The following is a 27938-nucleotide window of genomic DNA, read 5'->3' as shown; positions in this document are numbered from 1 at the left end:
CTTGCCTCTGATTTTAATAACTAACCTTTTAAACCAGCTTAGAAATCATGGATGACCTAATTGAGACTATTGAAATATACCAATTACCTCTGATTTTAATAACTAACCTTTTAAACCAGCTTAGAAATCATGGATGACCTAATTGAGACTATTGAAATATACCAGTTAAAGTACAATATATATTAGGACTAGTGGGAAAAATTATATTAACAAAGAGAGAACATTCAAGCTTCTTACAGAAGGCATTCCACCCAGAATCGGAGCGTTCACTACTCTCTGGGCCACCCAAATATTTTTTTAATAAATAATTAATAAACTGCCTTCCAAAAGACTGAGCCCACACGTACTGCTTTCACTCATCCTTAAATTTATATACAGCTGAAACTGGTTCAATTAAGTACGTTTAAATCCACCGTGAACTTACGCACACTTAAAACAATTTTAAACATTAATGTGGGTATTATAAGTCATGTAAGTGAGCAAGCAGCTTGTCAGATTAGTTGAAGTAAAAGAAAAACGAACTGATTGAGTAAAACTGAAGTTGACACTTCTCAGTCTACACACGACGTTATTGGCAGCGCTGACACCGTTATTAGGCCGTAACGAGGCCCAGCGGCCTGCAGGAGGCAGTACCCACTCATTGGCGCCTCCCCTGCTGTGGCTGCAGCGTTTATGTCTGCAGTCCTTGCAGCTCCACCGTCTGTCACTCTTTGCAATCACGGACTTAATGGCGTCTTTCCAGTCTGCTCGTGCGACCGTGTTTTAACAGGGGGTTTATAATGTAGCAATTAGGTGCCCTGTGTTTGACAGAGCCGTCGCTCGCTGTACATTCAAGATCAAGAATGAAATGAGTAAGGTGCAAACGACATATGGACGTCACCCCGATGGTTGGCAGGAAATAGGAACGGTTCCCTTTTTCGCTACTCTTGTGGGGTAAAACGCGTAATAAGGAGCGACTCGAGAAAAAGGTGCTGTGACTTGATTTGTTTTCGTCTGATTTGAATGATTTAAGGATCTGGATGTGGATTTGAACGCTGTGAGCTTGTCTTTTTTTCTCTTCGGTTTTCTTGGCTTTAAAGACCGCTGAGGACACGGGCGGGAGTGGTGCCCCATACTGTAACCGTATGTTACTTTTTGCATCCAGTTAGCGATACAATTGCAGGCACCATCATTTTCTTGTTTAATCTGATTGGAAGGATAATCTCTTCAAAGCTCGGAAAATCACCACCACTACACGCAGGGGTTGGAGAGCAGGACGTGTGTGCCTAAACGGAGAATAAGGAAGCGATCGAAGGATTGAAGAGAGGAGGTGAGCCACCCCTTTTAATTGTGGGCGAACAAATACTGTAATTTAATAAAGCAAGCAAGTTAGCAGAGGTACTGCAGGGTGATTTTTGCTGTAAAATCTGAAAAGGGAAGATAATCTGTATCTGATGTTAACATGATGTATGTGAAAGTAAAAATTGACGATGGGGCGAAGCGATGGGATTGTGCCAGCTTTCAAGATCATTTTTATGTACAGTACGTGTGAAGAAGTGGGTAAGTGTGAAAGAAAGCTGTTCAGTTCGTAGTGTTTGGTTATAAGCGCAGTAGCCGGCCCTGATTAAGCACTGAGATCATCGCCTCAGGTGAAGGTGTACTGGATGTCACGTTGAATTTCTTCAAGTACGAGAATAAAGTATTACAGTCTCGACAGAAGACTGGCGCAGCAGATTGAAAGATAAAGGATGCTGGCATCATGCTAGTCAAGGCCTGTAGGGATTTCTGGTGAAAATGGAAAAGCGGAAATTTATAGAATAAAGGGGATTTTACTTTGAGGACTGGACGGCAGTTTCATGCTGAATAGTTTTGGTGCATTCTATCATACTTTTTACGAGTTTTTTTATTTTAGGATTCATAATCCGTTCATTTAAACCTCCCCGAGAAGAATTATGTAAAGGGGGGGAAAAAAAAATGAAGAAAAATCATTGCCTGTTCTAATCATGTTGGGTCGATCTTCAATTATTATTATTTTTTAAATGATTGTAAGCATTCTAGGTGTTCTTTTTTTGGCGGATCCCTCAAGTTAATACATTTTCCATAATCTGTTTTTATTAATCAGCAGCTTTTGAGAGGGAAGCTCCATGATAGTGTGTTTTAAGTGCATCGTTCCTCATGTGTTTCAAATCCAAGCGTCACTTCTCACATTCTTCAGCGCTCATATGAGTGATGGATAGATTTTGGGTGGCTGGAATGAACAGAATGTATACCAAATTTTTAGTTTTTATGTCGGTCTAGAAGGCATTTTGCTTCTTCACATTATAGCAACTGTTCCGTTATTTAAGGGCTATGGAAAACACTGTACAGTGTCAATATTGGTTATAATCGTTCATTTGATCTTGTATAATTAAACACAGGTTCATGGTATTCTGTGAAGGTTTTGCCCCTGCTTTGCTGCCAGTCTTGTATTTTTACTATATATTTCTTTGTCAAAATATTGAACTAAGGTGAAAATTTTATGGTAATTTTTATTTGTGACTTGGAAATCCATCTCACCTGTGTCCCATCTTTATCACCCTTATAGTGTTCAGGTATTTCAACATGTCTTTTGCAGTCTGCTTTAGTAATAAAATGTATAATAATAATAATATATCTTTTTACTATTGAATATCTTTTTTACATCAGACTAATTTAGAATCAAAGGAAAATGTGTCCTGTTAATAATACATTTTTAAGTGAGAACTAATAAAGTAGGAAACTGGTCAGAAGTTCTGTGATACGTTCTAGCACTGCTTTAAGGCTAAAAGACTTTGGGCACCTCCAAAAATGCTAAAGTAATACAAAAATTATTTTTCCCCCTGTAATGTAAACAAAAAGTATATTTTTCACAAAACTGGTCACACTGAATATTTATATATCCGCTGTAAACACAATCCCAAGCCTCATTATAAATCAAAGTAAATAAAATTATAATGGAAGCGGAGGCAAATTTTCTAATTTGTTAAATATATGCAATGAGTCTTTTGTAGAGTATCAATTGACAATATTTTGGTTTGCAGTACTTTTCATTAGTTAATGATGCAAGCATTCGGGTCATTTAGTAGTAGTATTATTATTAGTAGTAGAAGTTTTGTCATGTGTACAGGGAAAGGTCGAATCGGCATGTAACACATCACTACACTCCAGCACCATGATAAGCAAGACTTTATTAAAATGGCTAATTGATGTAAATATCTTTCCAATTTTATTGACAGGCAGAACTGCTATTATGGTGGTGTTTTTTTTGTTCTTTGACTCAATACATTTTTTCTTTATGACTTAACTCTACATACTGCAAAACCTGATTAAGTCTCACTTATTCTTGGAATCAAAAATAGAGCACTGTCTTTATTACAGTTCATTGAGAGCATGTTTTAAAAGGCTGAATATTTTACATTTTTTGTTTTTCAAATTTCTGTGATTTCCTTGTGTATTTCAGTCTTCTGAAGCTGTAAGACATCGAAAACCTGTTGCAAATTTTGAATATTTTTGTATTTATGGTGGGCTGGATATTCCTGGATGGTTATTTCTGTTTACTTTGCTTTTTCTGAGGGGAGTTGGGGAGTGGTGTAAAGGTGGAACAGTGCACCGATATTTCACTGAGAAATCAAGATAATTTAACATACTGTAATACAGATGAATGTGTACAGAAATATATGCCCCTTTTCTGAAGATAGTGGTCAAAACAAGGGAGAAAGCATCCCTAAATGAAATGCCATCAAATGCACTTAACTAAGTGACCAGTGTGCATGGTGTGTTCTATAAAAAAAAAAAAAATGTAGCTGTAACCTTGGATAAAATTGCATGTCACAGTTAATTAGAATATCTATTCGAATAGAGCTTGTGAGAAGTGCAATGAAGTTTTTCAAGCAAAAGAGAAAAAAATTAATAGAAGGCAGGGCATTAATGGAAAGGAAGAATTCAGAAGTTTCAAGGCAAGGTCCACATCTTACTACCAATACATGGTAGGGATGACTCCTAATTTTTCATGTCTCCAAAATAAACGAAATAGTAAATTATGCTTTTATTTAAAGAAAAATAGTGTAAGTTCTATGCAGTCTCAAAATTTAGACCCTTTTTAATCCACTAGAGTTTGCATCAGATGGTTTGGTCCAGTAAAGGAAAAATGGAAGGACATCAAAGAGATGAGGAAAATGAGTATGACACAAACTTTTCTGTGTAAAGCTAGTATTTAAGTCAACTACAGCAATTGAAAACAAAGGACCTAGAAGAAGTTCCTTTCCCTTCCACAGGTCAGTTATCAATGGCTAGTCTTTTCATCACACAATGACACAGTGATGACAGATGAACAGAGCAAACCACATTGTATTAATGTTGGGGAAAGGGCAGAAGTTTAAGTTTCTGCGACTGATACTGTTTACCCTATAAATATACTTAATGATGCCTTCTACCTCCTTGGCAACAGAAAAGGTGTTTTTCATGGCATGGGCTCATTCTAAACTGGATGTGATCATGTTGACATTTTGGTTTATATAGAAATGTGGACCTGTAAGCAGGAGAAGTGTTTTTAGAAGTGATCCATAATTTTTAATGCAAAGAGTTTTATACTATGTGCATGAATAGTATGGCTGTGTGCAGTTATGACAGTATAGACAGCCAAGAAATTTAGTGACACCAACCAGGTCAATCTTTTTATTCGTTCCAGGACAAGGAAAAAAATAATGAAAAAAGAGCATCAATAGTGCAGGTCCCTTCAACGTAATTCAAAAATAAATTCAAGTGGTCTGGCTTAGTGGATCTTCATCCTGTGACTTGTTCTTGTTTGTTGGTGGGGACTGGAATGGGCAGACCTAAATTGTCTTCACTGGGCAGATCTCGGTACTGCAGGAAAAGCACCCTTTCTTGCCCTGGCAGGTTATAATATACCCTAACAGAACCTGCAAGGGAGTCCTCTAGCATGCATGAAATAGCAAAGACTTTTGTAACCATTTACTACAGCTGTAGCTGGTTATTCCAGCATGTTCAGTGAAACTGTTGTGTTTACTGTACCACTTTAAATGATTTTTCAACACATGCCAAAAAGTACATTACATAAAATGTGGTGTTGAAGAGAATCTTTTTGAATATTTTTCGGGTAATGAATTGAAAATCTGAATAACGGTTTTTCCTGACATGACCATTCCTAATGCTTGTTAACATGGTGCCAAAGGGTGGCGAGATGTTGCACCTTAGCCATTCAAGTAAGAATTTCACTGTATTCATTAGAAAAAAACTTTTTACATACAAGTATTATCCATTTTTGACAACCTAGCAATACTGGGCAGCTTTGCTTTGCAAAAAGATGATGGCACATCAAATTATGCCTTAGTGTTACAAGCAAATTGAACTAGGTGATAACTATGATTTGGAACTTTCGGATCTTATATAAATTGACTTGTATAACTATTTAAATGCCGCATATTACAACTCCTCTGTATATATTCTTTTTATCTGTTTTGTCAAGTTTTCTGTCCTGTAGTCTGATGTGTTTTTTGGAACCATGCATGCTCAAAATAAAGTTAATCTGCAATCCGTAAAAAAAAAAGGCAGTAAGCCACAGCGGTTGATCAAATCTCTATGGATCAGCTAAATGCAGAACTTATTGTAACATAACCTTAATGATCCCGCTCATTCTCTACACCATTTCAGCTTTACCATTTTAATAAGCAATACCTTGCCAGTACTAAGAATTAAAATGAAACAACTTCCAGAAATCGATAAGACGGAGTACCTGTATAACCTGAAACTGATTCAGCAAATATATATAATATATAATATGCTGTGTGTGTGTGTTATATGTATGTATGTATGTATGTATGTGTGTGTGTGTATAATATATATTAGTGATAGTTTTAGGGTCCCCTTGAACCCTCAGACCACACGTCAGACACCAGGTAAAAGTCCAATAATTGAATTTTTATTAATGCACAAAGCACCCTCCTCTTCACAATACTCCTACAACTACACAATAACTAATAATTAAACAATTCTCCACACTCCCAGACCCGTTGCCACCCTTCCACCCAGCTCAGCTCAGTGTCTGGGATTTTCCCCATCGTCCTTTTATATTCCCTGACCCGGAAGTGGTTCCAACCCTTCTGTCCATGTGATTCCTTATCACTTCCGGGTCAGATAAAAAGTCATTTCCTTTGTCGCCTTGCCTACAACGTACTTCTGGGTTATAGGGCACAAAGAACTCCCTGGGCCTCCCTGCAGCATCATCTGTTGGCCCCTGTGGTATCCAGCAGAGAAAAACTCCCATCGTCCATGATTCCCTGCTGGTATTCGGGGCACTTCCATGCTGCAGGGAGAGCTCCATCTGGCAGCCTGGGGGTGTTGGCTGGGATGATCGGCCAGCCATATCCCACAATGTGTGTGTGTGTGTGTGTGTGTACCACAAGCGTTACCTGGTAGGTAACCACCCATACAATCAGATTGTGACACCAGACTACGAATGCCGTGAATATATATATATTAGTGTGTATTAATATGGATATTTTCACTGTAGATTTTATCTTATTATATTTTGTTACATAACTAACTTACTTTATCCTGGAAAAGGAAATTCAGTTGATTAATTTTACCTTGACCACAGACATTTGAGAATGTGGAAAATTTTAGTGTGTGGTTAAAAGTAACCCATTTACAAAAGGGAAGTCCTTTTTTTTTTTTTTTTTTTTTTTTTTTTAAATCTGCCCATTTACTTGATAGACAACTACTAGTCCTAAGAATCTGGTGTATATCCAAGCAACATTAAATGCCAGGTGTAAATCATTCCTATAGGTGATTCAGTGCATTGTTTCATTGCTTTGTAATTGTCTCTTAGTGTCTTCCAGTACTTTCTCCACGGCTTCTGTGTATCCCCTGATAGCAACAGTTCTGATTTAAATTACATTGCATGAACAGAAAAAATTGTGTTGAGGATCCACAAGCTTTGCAGTATTCAGGGTAATATACATGGTAAAATAAAAGATGATTTTTGGCAGGTGGGGGGTGAATGCTCCATTTTCTTGGATATGATACAGGAAACAGTGGTTGAAATATGACCCACATAAAGTGTTTTCAAATTTAAAATCTAGTAATATATTAGACATCTTGCAATACAAAGGTGAAGGGGAATTACAATTTAATAACATATGGAATCTAAACCTAGCTACAAACACGCAAAAATAACCTAAAAGCTAGGATTTTTTTGCAAATTTCATAATGTTCTCTAGGCTTAAATACCTAATAAAATGTAAGTCTCTGAAAGAGAGGTAAAATGGCAAATGTAATAACAAGTGTCATTTGTTTATTTCTCATTACTTTTGAAGAATATTTGTTATGGTAAAGCATCAACAGTAGGGCAAAAATGGGGTGGGTGGGGGAAAGACATTAGATTTTCTTTTGCTGGTGGATTGGTTCCTGCCTTGTGCCCTGTGTTGGCTGGGATTGGCTCCAGCAGGCCCCCGTGACCCTGTGTTTGGATTCAGCGGGTTGGAAAATGGATGGATGGATGTTACTACATGAAAAGTTCAAGGCCATGAGATTTAATAGCAGAAAGTGTGGTGCAGTGTCTAAGGCACTGATCTTTAAATTACAAGGTTGCCAGTTTAATTTATCTCTGACTCGCTGTGTGATTATAAACAAGCCACTTTACAATTGGAGCAAAAACAGATTAAGATTTGTACAGTATTCTGCGCTGTATCGGCGAAATAGAATAATAAATATTGAAATTAATCCTGCATACATAGCCTTCCATTTGAGAAGTGGTACAGCAATTTGTAAAAAAAAAAAAAAAAATCACCATCCCTTCTCACAACTTTGTTGATCAGTGAAATTTGCCAAAGCATTTTTAGTAGCAAATACTCTGCGAACAAGATCATAGACAAATACAGCATATTTTCCTGGAAATAAACTGTGCAGTAGGCTTCGGCATGGTTGTTTTTTTTTTTTTGTTTTTTTTTCCTTCCATCAAAATGCCCCATGATGATTTGTGAGGTCAGCATGACATCACGGAGCTGTAGCAGCCATGTACAAGTTTTTCTTGGATTCTTACTGAAAGATCGTTGTCAATGTGGCCATTGAAAAAACACGAGTTTTTTTTTTTTTTTTTTATATAAAAAAAAAAAAAAATTGTCCCTCTTGGCGAAAGGAATGAGGTTAAAGCGTAAGACCCTGCTCTTCCACTTGCAGCTCTTTCAAAACCCCTTGGTTGTTCTATTTCTGTATGTGGGTTATCTGTGAGCTTAAGGTAAAAATGGGTCCCAAACCCTTAAAGGTTGAGAAATGCAACTGTATTTCCACCCTGCATGTATTTTAAAAAAAAAAAAAAAAGAAGAAGAATACTTGCAAAATTTTCATTTGAGGAGTATCACCGGATATATAACATGAGTTCTTATGAGCTGGGAGTGCAGCACTGCTTGACTAAGTATGCATGCAAGTTTACCCAGTTGTGATCCCAAACCCCCCCCCCCCCCCACTCATCAGAAAACATAGGACATGCTATGAAATAAAACATCCAATGGGGGGTGGGGGGCACACCTTTAATAGTAGTAATAAATGTTTCTACCTAGATAAATCAGAAGTGCAAAAGAACTACTAGGTGTGCTCGGAGCTGCATCAAACATTGGAATGAGCCTGTCCCACACTGGCTCTGTGAGCACAATGATCTGTATTATATTTACTTGATTATTGTGGTGTTTTTGTTTACATCTGTTGTTGCTTGAGGAAAGGTGGAACAGTGGTTAGCACTGCTGCCTTACAGCTCTGATCACATATTACATATTATATAGTTCAAGTTACACATCTTCAGTTGCTCACTTGTAGCAGTCACATTAATCTGTCTCAAATGTTTCCTGACAGTCCTCGGACAAAAAGGAAGCATTTTAAAATGAGGATCTAGAGCTGATGCTTGTTGACAGCAGCATTGAATGAATGGGACATAAAAGAACCGACCATCATGACTGATAATGCAGCTATTCTGGAGAAATTTCAAATCGGCTGCTTTGTGTATATGCTTACTTTTGTATCACAGGCCTGGTTGTTTTGCTGGGTGATGTGCGTTGCAAACATTTTCCTGCCATAGATTTATTTTTATGGGCATGAGGCGAACTAAATGGATGCTTGTTTTAGCCTAGGCTCTACTTGTTTGGATGTCAACTGAGATTATGTAAATGGGTGACATCGGGGTAAATGATTTCTCAAATTTGTGGTAACAACAATAATTAACAAAAGTTGCACAGCTTACATATGGCTTTTCTTTTATCCAGTTGTTTTTACCAGTACATCGTCTGAATCTGTAGTAAGTCCACACATCTGATTTAAGTGTCTAAGACACTGATTTCATTTAAAGAGGACACACCATTTTATGTGAGATAAAGTGCTTTTTACATAGAAAGCCTTAACAGGTGCATTAGTGCCATCTACTGGACTGGATGCCAAACACAAAGATAAGCAAAAATCTACATATAGTAATTGAGCAAGATAGAGATTCAAGAGATGCATCTTGAGAATTTAAGAATCCATACTGAATCATTTAAATGAAAAATAATAATTAATTAGAAAATCGATATTTTCTTACCCAGGCCTACTTGTCAATATGTCAGCCAACATATCATGTCCCACAATTAGTCTCCATCTTGCATGGCTGCTGGTTTAAATCATTGTGTCTAAATCAATAAGGTTTAATTAAAAATAATTTATTAAAATATAGCTGCATCTATGGATCAGAAAAAATTAGGCAGATTGTGTGGACCCTGACTTGGTAATGTAACGATCCTGCTTTTCTGGGAGAGACCACAGGTGCCGACTGGCTTTTTATTCTGAATGCTGATATAAGCGCTATCTACTGCTACCCATTGGACACTTCCAAAATAATAAAACATGTCAACTTTCGACCTGCCCGCCTCTTGCATTCTTTCTTTTCCTTTGCTTGCTATTCTCACCCTATTGCTCTCTTACTAACTAACCTGTATTCCTTCTGATCCTTGTCAGGATGGCAAACCATAAAAGCAACCACAAAAAAGGCGCTTCAATCCTTGCAAGTCACATCTGCTAACAGTGCACTTTATCATGGAAATGCATATGAATGTTGTCTTGCAGTTAACCGTTATATTTAGCCTGAAAAATGTTTATGTATTCAGTGACTGTGAGGTACAGTAGTCTGTAGGCCCTCTAACCCAAAAGGCAACCTCAGTGCTTTTTGTAAATATTTTTCTCTCAAGGCAGGGACCATTTCTGGATGGGCTGGGACATACTTTTTCCTCATACCAGGCTTATCTAGAAATCCGCTGTCGGACGAACTTGTAAGATTTTGTTTCTGATACTGTGTTTTTTTTCTATAACATCCCAAATAATGGTAGAACATGTTAACTTCACAGAGAGCATTAGTGGACTGGGATTTGAACCTAGCACTCTTGAGTTAGGAGGAAGAGGTAGTAATTGCTACACAGCCATATTGGCCTGTTTATTTTTCTCAGTTCACTTTTCCAAGGCTTTCCACACAGTGCTATAGTGAGGAATGTGTGGAAAGCATGTGAAAACGTTTGTTTGATGCACCATGCCTGCATGAGCAGCATTAGAGTTTCTAAGCATTGATTTCATATTGCTCTGCTGCTACAGACCCACTGAGGTGTGAAACCATCCATCCATTTTCCAACCCGCTGAATCCGAACACAGGGTCACGGGGGTCTGCTGGAGCCAGTCCTAGCCAACACAGGGCACAAGGCAGGAACCAATCCCGGGCAGGGTGCCAACCCACCGCAGGTGAAACCACATATTTAAAGTAATAATATGTTTGAATGGTAGTATATTTTGTAGTGTAGACGTTGTATGAATGTGCTATGTGCTGCAACTCCTGCTTAACTCTTTAATATTAGAGGGTGATCTAAGTGGAGAAAACCGACGTGTTCACATTTATTACTGCTTGCTCAGCCTACCTTCCTCTTAAGAGTAATGTTGCAACAAACAGGACTGACCTGGCTGGGCATGTCACAGAAGAATATTCTTTATTGATTAGTTTTAATGAGTCTAACAAAGCTACAGATACAGCCTGTTATTTTTTGCTTGCTTACACCTTTGAGGGCGTGGGTTAAACATGTTAACAGTTACTGTACCCTGTGTATTTTAACTAGGACTCCATAGTTCAGCTGTGCTTAAGCAATTTCAAGAGTTTTTTCTTAAAAGGTCTATATTGTATAAAAAATTGTGTGCTATAGAAAGTTTCTTTTCATCACTGGAAGCCAAAAATGTGATTGGGAGGTCTTTTTACTTAAAACTGTGTATATTATCAAATGGATCTTGCAGAGAGGCAGAATGGCATACCAATAACTGCATCTAACTGAGTAGTAAAGATTTCTAGTACAAACTTGAGTAAAGGTGTTAGTCATAGAAAAGCAAACGCAGGTTAATTTTGGCATTTATATTATTGCCTTTGTGGTGCACAATTAAAGAAATACCACAGGTATTTGAATCCTTATAGCTTTGTTAAAAAATGCCTGAGGCATAATTCCTTGCAAGATTTTAAAGTGGACACAATGAGAGCTATCAAGTAAATATCACAATTTGTAGTGCACCAGATTGGCTCATCGTATAAATAGAGCCATACTTTTATTCAATATGTTTTCAATATAAACGCCCAAAAGTGTTTTTGCAGGAGATACAATGTCAGTTTTTAGGTATTTGTGTGCTTCAGTGGTGCTTGATAGTTAAAAATACATACACTGTACATTTTTTTGCTGCTGTATATTTTAATTTGTTCAACTAAAAATTTTCCAAATGCATAAAATGTTATGGTACATGGAACAAGTGTATATGTATGGTGACTCTTCCTATGAAGTCAGTAGACTGATTGGGAGAGCATGGGGGTGTCATGAGGTCGCTGGAAAGGGTTGTGTGGCGCTCCTGATATCTATGCAAAAGGACGAAGGTCCAAGTCCTTAGAGTCCTGGTGCTACCTGTCTTGCTATATGGTTGCAAGACATGGACGATATCCAGTGACCTGAGATAAAGACTGGACTCCTTTGGTACTGTGTCTCTCCGGAAAATCCTTGGGTACCGTTGGTTTGACTTTGTGTTGAATGAGCGGTTGCTCATGGAGTCCCAAATGAGGCACATTACCTGCATTGTAAGGGAGCGTCAGTTACAGCACTACGGCCATGTGGCACATTTCCCTGAGGGTGATCCAGCTCGTAAGATCCTCATTGTTGGGGACCCGAGTGGCTGGACCAGGCCAAGGGGAAGCTCACATAACACCTGGCTGTGGCAGATAGAGGGTCATTTCCGAAGGGTGAGATTGGACCGTGTGTCTTCCTGGGGGGTTGCAAACTGGATCCCGAGTTGTTTCGTCGTGTGGTGGGTGCAGCAACGCACTGCACCAGTGCATGCTCCCCAACTTGACTTGACTTTGTGTGTGTGTGTGTGTGTGTGTGTGTGTGTGTGTATACATGAATGTTCATCTATATTTTTATTGTATATATTAATATGCCTACATAAATCATTACCCTCAATTTATTGTTACAGGAGTACAGGGTGCCAAAGTCTATTTTTGTAGCATCGGACACCAGGCACAAAACCGACTTGCACTCTCAACACTTCCTGGGAATCCTAAAAATATTTGGTTGTACATGGTTGGTGCATTTTGGGAAACTAAACTATTCCTAGAAAACAGTAAGTGGGCTGGGGAATGAACACAGTACCTTCGAACTGTGTGGCAACAGAGCTAACCACAGTACCATTCCATCTATAAAGTATAACTTGGAGTAATTTTGAATATTTATTTTCTTGACTGTGACTGATTAGATTCATACAGGCCGATTAATAACACTTCAACGTACATAGCTATACAGTTCCTTCTTGCCAGACTTCGAGTACTTTTCCTGTTTTAGCTAGAGTGAACAAAGTTGGAAGGCTTAACAAAATGATGAAAGCTGCTACAAGACAAGCCATTGCAAAGAATTTATATTTTAAAAAAAAAAAAAAAGTGTGCTGGCCTGTTCTGCCAAGTATGATTGCTGCTAAGTAAAGTTCTTATTGACTGAACCTAGGCACAGAGCCATTTGGCGGATGCATGTTCCCACATTCAGTGTTCAGTTGGCCATTTCCTGATCAGTAACTTGATTATTTAAATTTGAATCAGTGCCAGAGAATTCTACTGAGCAAAATTAATAACATTTCCTTGTTTTGATTAGTTTAAGTAGGACATTTTTAATGTTTTTCCACTTTCAAATCTTTTTAAAGAGTCTATATCACATCATTTTCATGTAATTCAGTTTAGCATCATATCGATATTCTGATTAATAATACTGCTCAATTAAATGACTATCGCTCTCTGTTTTGAGTTCGATGGAGCCGCATTTTAAACTGTTAGAATAAAATTTGTATTTTTACAATAGAAACTTCATGTTACATGTATAATGAATAAGAATTTTCATCTTACAAAGTACTTCATTTAAGTGGAGGTCAAAATCCAGACTGTCTTCTGCATATTCATACACTTTTTGAAGATTATAAAGTAAATTATTTATGGCATATTGATTTACCATTTAATTCACATACAATATATGTATAAAGTACACATATGCAGTTTTTATGCAATATACTGTGGTAAACAATTTTTCATTCCACGTTTTTGGGAAGGGTAACATTAGCAATATGATGAGCATTGTTTTACCAGGCTTCCCTATCCCCAACAATTATGTTACAATAATGTCTGATTTAATGGTACGGATTCTCATCCAAAATGTCTGAGGCTAAAATACATCATTATCTGCATGTTGCACAGATTCAATCCTTACTTTCCCAAACTGGATACCCTCCAAACATTGGTTTTGCCTTGATAGCCTGTCCATGAAAGTCATGAATAAGTTGAGAAGACCAAATGCATCCTTAGCAGAGTCCAACACACAAATTGGACTGTCTTGATAGAATAAATAATAATAATGAACACATCTGTCACTCTGCAAATTTGAGACTAAATAGCTAGTCTTTGTAGGAACAAGAAGTGGGGCTGTTGTTGCATGGCAAGGTTGAATCTGGGCTTCACCCATCAGATGGAGTCTCTATTCCAGTATCCCAGCAAAGACTTTTCCAGTGAGGCTTTGGTGTTTGATCCTGTAGTAACTGGAACATGCCCTTTTATCATTCTTTTTAAAAATGTGGTCAACAAACCCAGTCTTGCACTAACCCAACAGTATTAAGTGCTTTATCATTTCTAGTCATAACTTCTCAACACTTGTTGTTTTGCCGCTAAAGAGCTTTTTAGTCACTGCAACGACCCCTTCCTCCCCCAGCCCCAATCAAAGTTTCTGACACTTGACCAAATGGAACTTGCCAGTGAGCACCAATCCCTGACCCAATTCCAGGAGAGGATCCTAAAATATATCTTGTTTCAGGCAAAGTTCCCTTTGATTTGATTAGAGCATTCAATTGTGGATCAATTATGAATTGAGCTTTAGTCTGCTCTTTTTCTCAGACAAGTTTGCAGGGGATAACCATATCTTATGGATTCCCGTCTTTAGGTTGATGCTACAAATGCAAGAGTTTGAAAGTTAAGGTTGTATTTGCAGTTTATATAAATTAATCACTTTTTAACAGGTACAGAAATAGGGAGATGTAATTAAACAGTTTTTATAAAAACTTAATTTGATTTGTTATGTAATTGTGTTTATGAGGCATAGTGATAACCAGAACTGAGTATTCAGCTACATCATTTTCCACTACTATTCTATATGGCATGACGCAACAGCCACCCTCCTTGCACTGAAGAAAGTACAGGCCACACAGCAAGAATTACATACAGTGGAACCTCGGTTCACGACCATAATTCGTTCCAAATCTCTGGTCGTAAACAGATTTGGTCGTGAACCGAAGCAATTTCCCCCATAGGATTGTATGTAAATACAATTAATCCGTTCCAGACCATACGAACTGTATGTAAATATATATATATATATATATATATATATATATATATATATATATATATAATTTTTTTTTTAAGTTTGTAAGCACAAATATAGTTTACTATTATGCTGTGCAGGCGGCACGGTGGCGCAGTGGGTAGCGCTGCTGCCTCGCAGTTGGGAGATCTGGGGACCTGGGTTCGATTCCCGGGTCCTCCCTGTGTGGAGTTTGCATGTTCTCCCCGTGTCTGCGTGGGTTTCCTCCGGGCGCTCCGGTTTCCTCCCACATTCCAAAGACATGCAGGTTAGGTGGATTGGCGATTCTAAATTGGCCCTAGTGTGTGCTTGGTGTGTTTGTGTGTGTCCTGTGGTGGGTTGGCACCCTGCCCAGTATTGTTTCCTGCCTTGTGCCCTGTGTTGGCTGGGATTGGCTCCAGCAGACCCCCGTGACCCTGTGTTCGGATTCAGCGGGTTGGAAAATGGATGGATGGATTATGCTGTGCATTCTATGGTTTAGTTAACTAAACGTAAAAACATTGAATAACACTGAGAAAACCTTGAACAACAGAGAAAACTAACACTGCAATAGTTTGCGCAATAGCGCCACCAACCACTGGCTAAACTTTTTTTTTTTTGAGTTTTAAGTACAGGGAAAAAAATGCGGATTTTTTCAAATGTTCAGTTTAATAAACCACCAAGAAAAGTAACATTGCAACAACGCATGCTACGAACCGATCGCTGTAAACAGAAGTGAAAACAAAATCAAGCCCAGTGCATTGTTTAACTGCCTTCCTACCTTATGCGTCCAGCTCTCTCTCTCGCGCTGCCTGTGTGTGCATGTCTCTCTCTCATGCTGCCTGTGTGTGTGTTGTGCTCTCTCTTGCTCGCTGCACAGGAAATGCACAGGGAGAGACTGAACATGTACAAACCGAAAGGGAAACTGGCTTGTTCATATACAGAGTGTGTGGTCGTAAACCGAGGTAAAAGTTTGGCGAACTTTTTGGTCGTAAACGGATTTGTATGTGTACTGAGATGTTCGTGAACCGAGGTTCCACTGTACATCGCATTTCATTCTTTTTGTTGACATTGGTGATGACCTTTAAATATAGAGACGGCAACAATTAGTTGTAGAGTAAGATTACATATTGTCTCCAAACACAATCAACGCAAGATTAAAATGTAAATAATTGTAAATACAGACCCCAGTATAATGGAAATATTTTTCTGCCTAAATTTAAGACTATATTGTACTTTTATTATGACAGAATTGTATTTGAATGGTAGCGAAAGAATAATAAAGAACTGATAACACATTACAGATGGTAAAATTATATTTGCACATTGTTGAAAAAAAAAAAGAGTGAAATTGAATTGAAGATGTATAGTTAAACCTGCACTTTAATTTCTGTGTAACATTATTAAAGTATAAAAGTGGTTCAAGGAAAGCTATATTCAATTTCTTCATTTCCAGGATAAATTGTAAATCTCATGTTGCAAGTCAAATGTAAAAAAACAAATGTAGACAAGCAGAGCATATAATATAAAAGTATACTGGTGTATATGCACAGGTCTTTGCCTAGATTAACAGTGTATGGTGATATTTGTTTCTCTGCCCTTCCCATGAAGCTATCTGCTCAGTTAGTCCAATAACTGCATCATTTGTAGAGGTAAGTGGATGCCAATAGTAATGTATCTTTGTTTGAATGTACAATTCAGAGATATAATTGTCTGGATTAAGTACCTTTTAAATGTTGCATGATAGTAGTGCCACATGCTTTGTCCTGTGTGCATTGGGTACAGCAACATTGCAGGGATTAAGTACAGTATTTATTTTGTATGTAATTCCTTGACTGATCATTTAACAGTCTTTCCCATATTTAAGAAACTAACCTTTTTAGTTGTAAGAAATGTAAAGATCACCTTTTTCTTTAACATGGGGTGAGAGAAAATATGCAGTTAAATAAAAATAGCAATTCTGCAGATTGTTTAAAAATAACTGCAGCAGTATGTACATATTTTTAAAGCTGGTTTGAACAAATGGTTCTTGTATTACTAAAACATCTCTATGCTCAGACTGTTTAGTCTTGGGGATTAAGACGTTAATATAAAAGCTGTTTTATAGGTTCATATTCAGACAAGGTCACTGTGACGCTGAGCAAGTTATCAAACAAGCTTATATTTTAGTGGAAAGGCTAGGAGTATTCCAATATTTTGAAGTAGACTAGATTTATGTGATAGTGACCCTTAATTTATATATAATGGTTCACAAAACAAATGGCTAAATGGAAATAAATTTGGTCATGACACATGAATCATGGTTGCCTACTATAAGTCTGCTATCTACAGGAAGGAACGTTTTAATGGTGTGTGTGTGAGAGAGAGAGAGAGAGAGGGAAGCGGTTCAGAGAGGAAACTACAAACATTAATTCTTATAAACCCTATGTAGGTGATATAATCATTTACAAAGTCAAAATTTCAGCATGCCTCTATTCTCATTATAAATACACATATACACCGTGCATCCAGAAAGTATTCACAGCGCATCACTTTTTCCACATTTTGTCATGTTACAGCCTTATTCCAAAATGGATTAAATTCATTTTTTTCCTCCGAATTCTACACACAACACCCCATAATGACAATGTGAAAAAAGTTTATTTAAGGTTTTTGCAAATTTATTAAATAAAAAAACTGAGAAATCACATGTACATAAGTATTCACAGCCTTTGCTCAATACTTTGTCGATGCACCTTCGGCAGCAATTACAGCCTCAAGTCTTTTTGAATGTGATGCCACAAGCTTGGCACACCTATCCTTGGCCAGTTTCGCCCATTCCTCTTTGCAACACCTCTCAAGCTCTATCAGGTTGGATGGGAAGTGTTGGTGCACAGCATTTTAAGATCTCTCCAGAGATGTTGAATCGGATTCAAGTCTGGGCTCTGGCTGGGCCACTCAAGGACATTCACAGAGTTGTCCTGATGCCACTCCTTTGATATCTTTGCTGTTAGGGTTGTTCTCCTGCTGAAAGATGAACCGTCACCCCAGTCTGAGGTCAAGAGCGCTCTGGGGCAGGTTTTCATCCAGGATGTCTCTGTACATTGCTGCAGTCATCTTTCCCTTTATCCTGACTAGTCTCCCAGTCCCTGCCGCTGAAAAACATCCCCACAGCATGATACTGCCACCACCATGCTTCGCTGTGGGATGGTATTGGCCTGGTGATGAGCGGTGCCTGGTTTCCTCCAAACGTGACGCCTGGCATTCACACCAAAGAGTTCACTCTTTGTCTCATCAGACCAGAGAATTTTTCTTTCTCATGGTCTGAGAGTCCTTCAGGTGCCTTTTGGTAAACTCCAGGCGGGCTGCCATGCGCCATTTACTAAGGAGTGGCTTCCGTCTGGCCACTCTACCATACAGGCCTGATTGGTGGATTGCTGCAGAGATGGTTGTCCTGGAAGGTTCTCCTCTCTCCACAGAGGACCTCTGGAGCTTTGACAGAGTGACCATCGGGTTCTTGGTCACCTCCCTGACTAAGGCCCTTCTCCCCCGATCACTCAGTTTAGATGGCCGGCCAGCTCTAGGAAGAGTCCTGGTGGTTTTGAACTACTTCTACTTATGGATGATGGAGGCCACTGTGCTCATTGGGACCTTCAAAGCAGCAGAAATTTTTCTGTAACCTTCCCTAGATTTGTGCCTCGAGACAGTCCTGTCTCAGAGGTCTACAGACAATTCCTTTGACTTCATGCTTGGTTTGTGCTCTGACATGAACCGTCAACTGTGGGACCTTATACAGACAGGTGTGTGTCTTTCCAAATCCTGTCCAATCAACTGAATTTACCACAGGTGGACTCCAATTAAGCTGCAGAAACATCTCAAGGATGATCATGGGAAACAGGATGCACCTGAGCTCAATTTTGAGCTTCATGGCAAAGGCTGTGAATACTTATGTACATGTGCTTTCTCAATTTTTTTTATTTTTAATAAATGTGCAAAAATCTCAAACTTTTTTCACATTGTCATTATGGGGTATTGTGTGTGTGTGTGTGTGTGTGTGTGTGTGTGTGTAGAATTCTGAGGAAAAAAATTAATTTAATCCATTTTGGAATAAGACTAACATAACAATGTGGAAAAAGTGATGCGCTGTGAATACTTTCCAGATGCACTGTGTGTGTGTGTGTGTGTGTGTGTAATATATATACTGTATTGTTTTGCAGCTGGAAATCCACAAAGGGATCAACTGAATCACATATCTTAAAATAGTTTTTTATTCCTAAGCTTTTGAGCTTTGTATACCTAAGAGGAATCCTAATCAGAGGGGAATGATTAGATTTACAGGAACCCTAGGCAATCCATAGCAAATAAGGAGAGTATGATGGATGGATTGGGGGCTGCGGGGATTGATGAGGTGGGTTCAGAGGGTGTTACTAATAAAGTTTTTTATTTATTAGTATTTGCATGTTCTTCTTTTCAAGCCTGCATATGCAGGGTTCCTGTCCAAATGTCTTTTAATGGCGTTTTCATTGGATATCTATGTTTCAGGCAGTCCTCTGGCAAGGAAATGAACTTCTATGCCATTAGCATTCATATCACTAAAGAATACACAATTGATCGTGTACAGTTTCTCATAGTTGTCTTGCCTACTGAAATAAATGTGTTTTAAGCCTAGCAGTGTTCACCAGGAAATTACTTTGGCAATAGTCCTTACAATGTAACCACATTAACTGGCTGCCAGTAGTAAATGTGTCAAAAATTGCACCAAAAAACTCATGGTGTATATCCTTGAAATGTTTATCCATAAAACAGGAGGGAGGAGAAACGGAGACTGCACATCAGATAGTGTTACCACCTTGATTAATTTTATCCTGTTAATTTAGTGCCTTTATAAAATTATGTACCATAAATTTCAACAGAAGAAGGGGACCTTCTTCTTGGATGATTCAGGCTAGTTTTGATGAGTATATTACATTGAAGAGGGATGGGGTGTTGCCTTGGAGTTCTGTACCAATAAATGACAGAACATGAAATGCTTAAAAACTACAATTTACTTCCAGTACCAAAAATTAATAAATACTAGTGCTGTACAATTTTAAAGATTGATCTTTTCCATCATTTTTCAGAACTGGTGTACTGCACAACCCTAGTGTATAGTACATTGAAATTCTTACTTGCATGTCTCTTCAGAATAGTGACAATAATACAATACTAAGAAAGATGCCTGCCCTGCACCCACACACACTTTCTGCTTATGCATGGTTAAATTTGTGTGTGTGTGTATGATAAATAAATACTATAACCCCTCACCAGCCACTTTATTAGGGACACCTTGCTAGTGCCAGGTTGGACCCGCTTTTGCCTTAATGTGCTATAGTCTGGTCACTCTCTTCTGACCTTTTGACATCAACCCTGTTAACCCTAGAGATGGTTGTGTGTAAAAATCCCAATAGATCAGTTTCTGGAATACTCTGACCAGTCCGTCTGGCTTGCCACATTCAAAGTTACTTAAATTGCCTTTCTTCACCATTCTGATGCTCCGCTTGAACTTCAGCAGGTCATCTTGATAATGTCCATCCATCCATCCATCCATTTTCCAACCCGCTGAATCCGAACACAGGGTCATGGGGGTCTGCTGGAGCCAATCCCAGCCAACACCGGGCACAAGGCAGGAAACAATCCCGGGCAGGGTGCCAACCCACCGCAGGACACACACACCCACACACCAAGCACACACTAGGGCCAATTTAGAATCGCCAATCCACCTAACCTGCATGTCTTTGGACTGTGGGAGGAAACCGGAGTGCCCGGAGGAAACCCACGCAGACACGGGGAGAACATGCAAACTCCACGCAGGGAGGGCCCGGGAAGCGAACCCAGGTCCCCAGATCTCCCAACTGCGAGGCAGCAGCGCTACCCACTGCGCCACCGTGCCGCCTCTTGATAATGTCTACATGCCTAAATGCATTGAGTTGCTGCCATGTGATTGGCTGATTAGATATTTGCGTTAACAAGCAGTTTAACAGGTGTATCTAATAAAGTGGTCAGTGTGTGTGTGTGTGTGTTAAATGCACAGTGTTTTTTGTGTTGCAGTATTTTCATTTTGTTATGATTGGCTGTTCTGTAATTTTGCAGTTTTTGGATGGAAAGTGTTTCTAATTCTACTGGTGTGAGTGCCAATAATTCCGTCTTGTTTGCCAGAAGGAAAGAGTGAGGAAGACTGACTGCAGGATGGCTGAGATCTTTTTCGGCCATGCGTATTTTAACCTAGGCAGCTCTGTGCCAGTTATATTCTATACCACCTTCATCACCCCTTTCAGTGCTATGTTCTTGAGCCAAACAGTTGCCATACCTCATTGTGATGCAGGCAATAAGGATGAACTCTGTAGTGCACCAGCAGAACTTGGTGAGAACAGTTGGAGAAATCTAAGCTTTCCTCAGACATCTGAGAAAGCAGAGGTTATTGGTGAGCCTTCTTGACAGTAGCAAAAATTGTTACAATTCACTTAATCAGTAATGGTCAATCACCCTCTCAACAGCATCTTCTGTCTAATTTAGATGAAAGTGTGGTTTGCCTTCTGGTTGTGCCGACATTAAGGGTGAGATTGTTGTCTTGGCACCACATTGTCTGCAGGTAAACTTCTCTCTAGTAAGCTTTCTTGTCATTTCTGGTGATCAGGCCTATGATACTGGTGTTCTCCCAAACTGAGTGATGGAGCTGGAATTGTCTGACCACTGACATGAAGCTAATAAGTAAAAGTGTAAAAAAAAAAAAAAAAAAAAAAAACCTGCAGCTCTAGTTAGTGGTTGAGGGTGTATGCTGCTGTAAACCTGTGTAGCCGCAGGGTGTACAGTGGGAGAGCGAGTCAATTTCCTTCTTAAAGTGCAGTCACGATCAGTTCAGATGTTTATTATTGACACTCCATGGGTTATTCGGCAGAGCACCTGCACCAAAAAAGGAATAAAAGGAGTCTGGTTAAAAATGAATAGGATCTAAAATAACCTCGGAAGGAAGGTAAAAGGACAGAATGGGTTTGGCAGCCAGTGAGAAGAAAAGAATGTGAAGCGGTTGGGGAAGCTTCATGAAGGAACTGAGAGATGGCACTATTAAATTAAAACTATTAAAATAGGTTTTTACCTTGGGTTTTTTTTTTTTTTAATTGGATTATTATTGACTTATTTACTCCATTTTAACTTCCTCACAAATGCACTTGATTATATGGATTATTTATTTATTAATGAAGAAGCACTGCACTCTGTTTTAGTCACTTATCGTTGAATAAAAATGCAAAAAGCACTTTTGCACCAACCTCTGTTATGTGTTTTCAATGCACTATTCCATCTTAGTACATGGCTATTTTTGTCTGGGTACCTTAAAGGATGATGCCATCTGTGGGCAACCTGCGCATCACAGCCAAACAGTTGGAGGTGAGCAAGAAGTAGAGAGGGTGGCTCAGCACTCTACCCTGTGTAGATGTGTAGAGGCTGTGTTGAGGGTCAACATGAAGGATTGGATACTACCAGTCCATAAAGCTGAGGTCTACTTGATAGAAAGTCCAAATTTCAACTGTAGAGGGTGGTGCCAAGTCCAAAATCGGAGTTTGGTGGTCATCTGTGACATTTAAGTGTTGTTAAATTCTGAGCTGTAGTCTATAAACAAGAGTCTTGAATAACGGTTTATTATTCAGATGTGTCAATGACATTGGTGGAAGAGTATATATCTATAGCTGCAGCTAACAATTATTTTGATGATTGATTAAACTGGTCATTTATTTTGTGGATTTAATCGATCAGTTTGAGTGTTTTTAAAAAAAAAAATAAAATAAAATAATAATAATTTGATATTACACATGAAGTGCATTAAATGGATCCTTTCACCAATTAATGTCTTTTCCTATATGTACAAGATAAAGTTAGATTAGAAAATTGCAAAAGTTGACTTCTGGGCTACCTAATTATGATTTTACCAAGGCTATGCCGCTTCATTTGACATAAATTCCATCTCTTGTAGCACAGTGATTTTAAAAAAAATGACCGGTGGGCATTTATTAAAGGACTGTGGGATGGTTTAGGTGCATGCTTTGTTTGCAGTTTTCAGTCTACACACTCGTATGAAGTCCCTGAGGGATAAAATGTATTTTTTTTTTTTTTCTGGGAAACAATTTAGTGTGTATGTAACTTACTATATCATGTGCCCTCCACATACTATCTTGTGCTCACCATTTATACACTGCCTGGCCAAAAAAAAAAAGTCGCCACGAAAAAAAAAAAAAGGTCACACTCTCTAATATTTCGTTGGACCGCCTTTAGCTTTGATTACGGCACGCATTCGCTGTGGCATTGTTTTGATAAGCTTCTGCAATGTCACAAGATTTAGTTCCATCCAGTGTTGCATTAATTTTTTACCAAGATCTTGCATTGATGATGGTAGAGTCTGACCGCCTCTCTTCTTACCCTGATGCGCCCATCACTCTGGAACAGGGTAAATCTGGACTCATCAGACCACATGACCTTCTTTCATTGCTCCAGAGTCCAATCTTTATGCTCCCTAGCAAATTGAAGCCTTTTTTTCCGGTTTGCCTCCCTGATTAGTGGTTTTCTTACTGCTGCACAGCTGTTCAGTCCCAATCCCTTGAGTTCCCTTCGTATTGTTTGTGTGGAAATGCTCTTACTTTCACTATTAAACATAGACCTGAGTTCTACTGTTGTTTTTCTTCAATTTGGTTTCACCAAATGTTTAAGTGATCGCCGATCACGATCATTCAGGATTTTTTTCCGGCCACATTTCTTCCTCGAAGACGATGGGTCCCCACTATCCTTCTAGTTTTTAATAATGTGTTGGACAGTTCTTAACCCAGTTTTAGTAGTTTCTGCACTCGCCTTAGAGGTTTTCTGTGCTTGATGCATGCCAATGATTTGACCCTTCTCAAACAGACTAACATCTTTTCCACGACCACGAGATGTGTCTTTCGACATGGTTGTTTAAGAAATGAGAAGCAACTCATTGCACCAGTTGGGGTTAAATAACTTGTTGCCAGCTGAAAGATAAATCGCCCATGCAGTAATTATCCAATAGGAGGCTCGTACCTATTTGCTTAGTTAAATCCAGGTGGCAACTTTTTTTTTTTTTGGCCAGGCAGTGTATCTCATGCTCTCCACGTACCATAGCCTGCACATTCAGATGAGGACCAAATACCTTTGTGTGCAACTGTACATCATTTTTTTGGAAACACAACATATTGCTAAACAGTTTGTTGTTCTACTCGCACAGTTACATTCCACAGATATGGATATTGGCCAAGTTTATAAAAACAAGCTACACATTCATTCCCAAATTGTTGGATCTGTGAATCAGCATCACTTACTACTACACTAATGTTTAGTAAAAGGAAATTACATTAGTTAGCGAAGTACTCCCATCTGCTTACTAGCTCATGTCCAGGTTCTTATTCACAGATTTTACGAAAGGAATTCATATTTCACATATTGATTGCATGTGAAGTTTACCCAGTTCAGTTCTGGTGCACTAATTTAGTTCTCTGGTAAACTTGGCACGCTCACTTATCCACACTAGTGGACTGTGGTATTTAGCATGTATCTGAAGAGTTGAATCCATGGCACAACTGACTCAGTTTTATTACTGGGCAGCAAATATACAAGCTATAAAAACCTGGATGTCAACACAAATCAATGAATATACACAAGCCTGGTCTACAATAGAAACAAAATCTTACAATACTTCTTTATATTCCCTTTTCTGTGCTCCAGTTAATACACATTATTGTCAATACACTAATAATCCAATTGCCCTATATTCTTTCAGAATATGGAACCAATGTAGGAAGCACTTTAAGACAAGGAAACTTTTATCTGTTGCACCTCTGCATGACAACCACCTTTTCTACCCTCACTAACATACACAGTACTTGATGTTTAGAAAATTTCCGGAATTAAAAGACTTGTACATAGATAATGTCTTTGCATTCTGTGAACAATTATGCTTCAAATTTAACTTCTCATCAACAAAATTCTTCCACTATTTTCAATCTAGAAACTTTGTTTGTGATTAGGATGCAAGCAGCAAGAGAATGATTGACTGGAAGTGTGCAAAGGCTAAGAAAAGGAAAATTGCTGGAGACTTTTTAATCTTGTGTTCGTTTTGTTTGCAGTCATCTGCATTGAATGATGTATGTATTTTTTTTTTTTGTAGTAGTAGTAGTGCAAAGATAAGAATGATTGTGACCTTATCCATGCAGTTAAATATGGTAGAAAATAGTTAATAATGATCATGATTAATAAAAATGTGTTTTTTGACATAATTAAAATGTGCAGATTAAAACAAATGCCCAAAAATCTAAAAGTATTTTTAGTAAAATTCATAAATAGTTGACTGAAAGATTTTTCCATTGACTTAAGAGTAACCCTAATGCTGCATTCATCAGGCTGATTTTCAGTCTTTACCTGCAGTAATCCGTCTTACCCTAGGTGGAGAGGCTGACTTTTTTTTATCCCTCTAAACTTCACAGAATGCACAATGTGGTGAAAAAACATGTCTAACTTAGTACACAGTGGCAAAGGCCGTGAATCACTACTTTCTTTTCATGGAGGACAAGAATGATTGCAGCTCTTCTGATCAAAACACTGAAATATCACCTACAGATGCTAATGTTTGTAAAACCACATTTACACATTTAAAACCCAGGAAGGGGCATCTGAAGCACTGCAACTTTACAATCATAAACAAAAGAAATCATGCTTGATTGGTTCCCTCCCTACAGCTGGACATTAATGATTGTGGCATTTAGATTGCACAGACTGCCATAATTATTTGTAAGGTCAGTAGACAGAATTAATCCTAGGGGATTTTTTGGAACTTTGAAGCCTGCATAACTATATGGATGAGGCATCTGCCATATACTGTATTTAAACAGGTGAAGATCATCTGTGACCTAATCTTTGTTTGCTACATAAATGGTATGTTATTTTTGCTATGGGACATTGACGTGTAAAAATACGTAGTGTGGAGAAAGACATTTTGTTCATATTTTTTCATTTTAACCATTTATGCCAGAGCAATAGATGAATAAAGGCCCTCTGTATGTACATATATTTAAATTTAAAGAGCTATCTGTATTACAGAGCTAATGTTTCTGGGATTGTATAGCAGTATTTGTGGAAAATAAGGGCCTATTACAAACCCAATGGGAATCCTATTCTTTGTATAGTAAATACACCTGTTGATTAAGATATATTCTAAGGTTTTCAAATTATCACAAATAATGCTTGATCATAAGGCATTATATACCAACTATCTTTACTAATGTTTTATGTAAAATAATAGTGTTATCATAGTGAACATGAAGATCACTTATATTTAAACAAAGTTATAAATGATAGTTGGCATTAATTTAAAGGGAGGCACATTTTACTAAACAAATTCAAAATGATTTTTAGCAGCACTCAACAAAGAGAGAAGAATCAATAGTTATTACCTCCAGAATAAAGGCATTCATTTTTATGGTTTACATTTAAACCACCAAATTGAAAAGGATTAAGAGAAAACATCTGAGCTAGTTACATTTAGAGTTTTTTAAACCAAAGCCTTTTTCAAACAGACCTAAGGTGTTTTTTTTTTTTTTTTTTAAAGCCACCTTAAATAGACCGTCGGTTCTTTCTTTCTTTTCTGTCTGTTAGAAGAGGGTGACCTTAACAGATAATGTATATTTAAAAAAAAAAAAAAAAAAAAAAAAAATGCTAATCTAACTGGATTGTATTTAATGATGTGGTTGTACCTAGAGGAAAATCCAAGCAGACACAGAGACAACATGCAAACTCTATTTCGAACACTAAGCGGGTAGAGATTTGAATCCAGGACACTGAATCCATGAGGCATCAGTGCCAGCCACTGAGCTTCCAAAATGTGCAGAATTTTTTTTTTTTTTGTCAGATTATTTAATAATGTGTGTTTTTTTTTTTTTTTTTTTTTTTACATTCACTTGCAATTCAGTACTTAAAGTTTCTGTTGTTTATTTTATACGGTTAATTAACATTTGATTTTTACTGCACATTGGAGCTTAATTTCCTAGTATGTATGCCATTTAGACTTTGTGATATGGATTGTTTCTAGCACAAGTATGCATTTCCTTTGAAGTCGCATAGAATTTACAAGCCCTGATTGTAAAAACTTGCAGTCCAATTGTTTATGAATTGGGTAGTGGTTGGTCATGAGAAATGCAGTGGTAGGAAGCATTTAGTCGGAAGATATACAGTAGCTGAGAGCAGAAGCTGGACTGAATAAAAAATTATTTTGGTATAGTGATAAAATATGTATTTTGCATAATAGTTAATCGGGATGCCAAACATGCAACAAATGAACACGTATCATAATCTGGCTTCAAGCATGAACTTCTATGGCTTTATAAATCACATTCCTCAAACTCTGAGCAATGAAACTGTATACCAAAGATTCAAATTAGAGATTTCATAATTGATTGTCAACCCCTTTGATTAATTTAATAATCATTAAAAGAGACACTATTTAATAACACAGAAAATAATGCAAAGTTAAATTTTCTGCAAAAGGCCGTCTTCATGCATTGTGTGTGTGACAAGCCACATTAACTGAAAACATGCCATATTGTGTAGTAAAATAAAATCTTTACATGCTCTGGTTCACATACTCTACGCAATCTGTTGCATGACAGGGTCGCAGTTGAGAACAACTGTTCTGATAGCATTGATATTACCGGTATGATTGCATAGACTTTCACTATTCTTGAGTTACATGTTAAATCTGTCCTTTTTATTGTGACCTAGCAGTGTATGAAGGAAACCTAGTACCAAGGCCTACTTCACGGAGGTGCATAAATTAATGACCCTAATGATGTTATAAATGCACACTAAATTGCCTGAAAGTTATCATGTCTGTATGATAGAACTTTCATTCAAGGCGTGTTTCTGCTTGTGCAGTCACCAACTGCATTTATCAAGGTTTACGTGGTTAGCTATTTATTACTGTTATTTAAATTATACCTGGTAACACAGCCGAAA

General features: G+C 38.0%; 1 protein-coding gene across 1 annotated transcript in view; it reads left to right on the top strand.

Moving 5' to 3' along the window:
• The first annotated feature begins 493 nt into the window (after positions 1–493).
• Positions 494–27938, top strand: part of LOC114648087 (probable E3 ubiquitin-protein ligase RNF144A-A) — a 63574-nt gene continuing 36129 nt past the window's right edge. The window contains exon 1 of the mRNA XM_028796903.2: positions 494–1309. The gene's annotated coding sequence lies outside the window, so the exon portion shown is untranslated. The remainder of the gene's footprint in view (positions 1310–27938) is intronic.

This window comes from Erpetoichthys calabaricus, chromosome 3 (genome assembly GCF_900747795.2).
Source record: "Erpetoichthys calabaricus chromosome 3, fErpCal1.3, whole genome shotgun sequence".
In the NCBI taxonomy this organism is placed as follows: Eukaryota; Metazoa; Chordata; class Cladistia; order Polypteriformes; family Polypteridae; genus Erpetoichthys; species Erpetoichthys calabaricus.
This window is presented reverse-complemented; position numbering and strand designations above follow the sequence as displayed.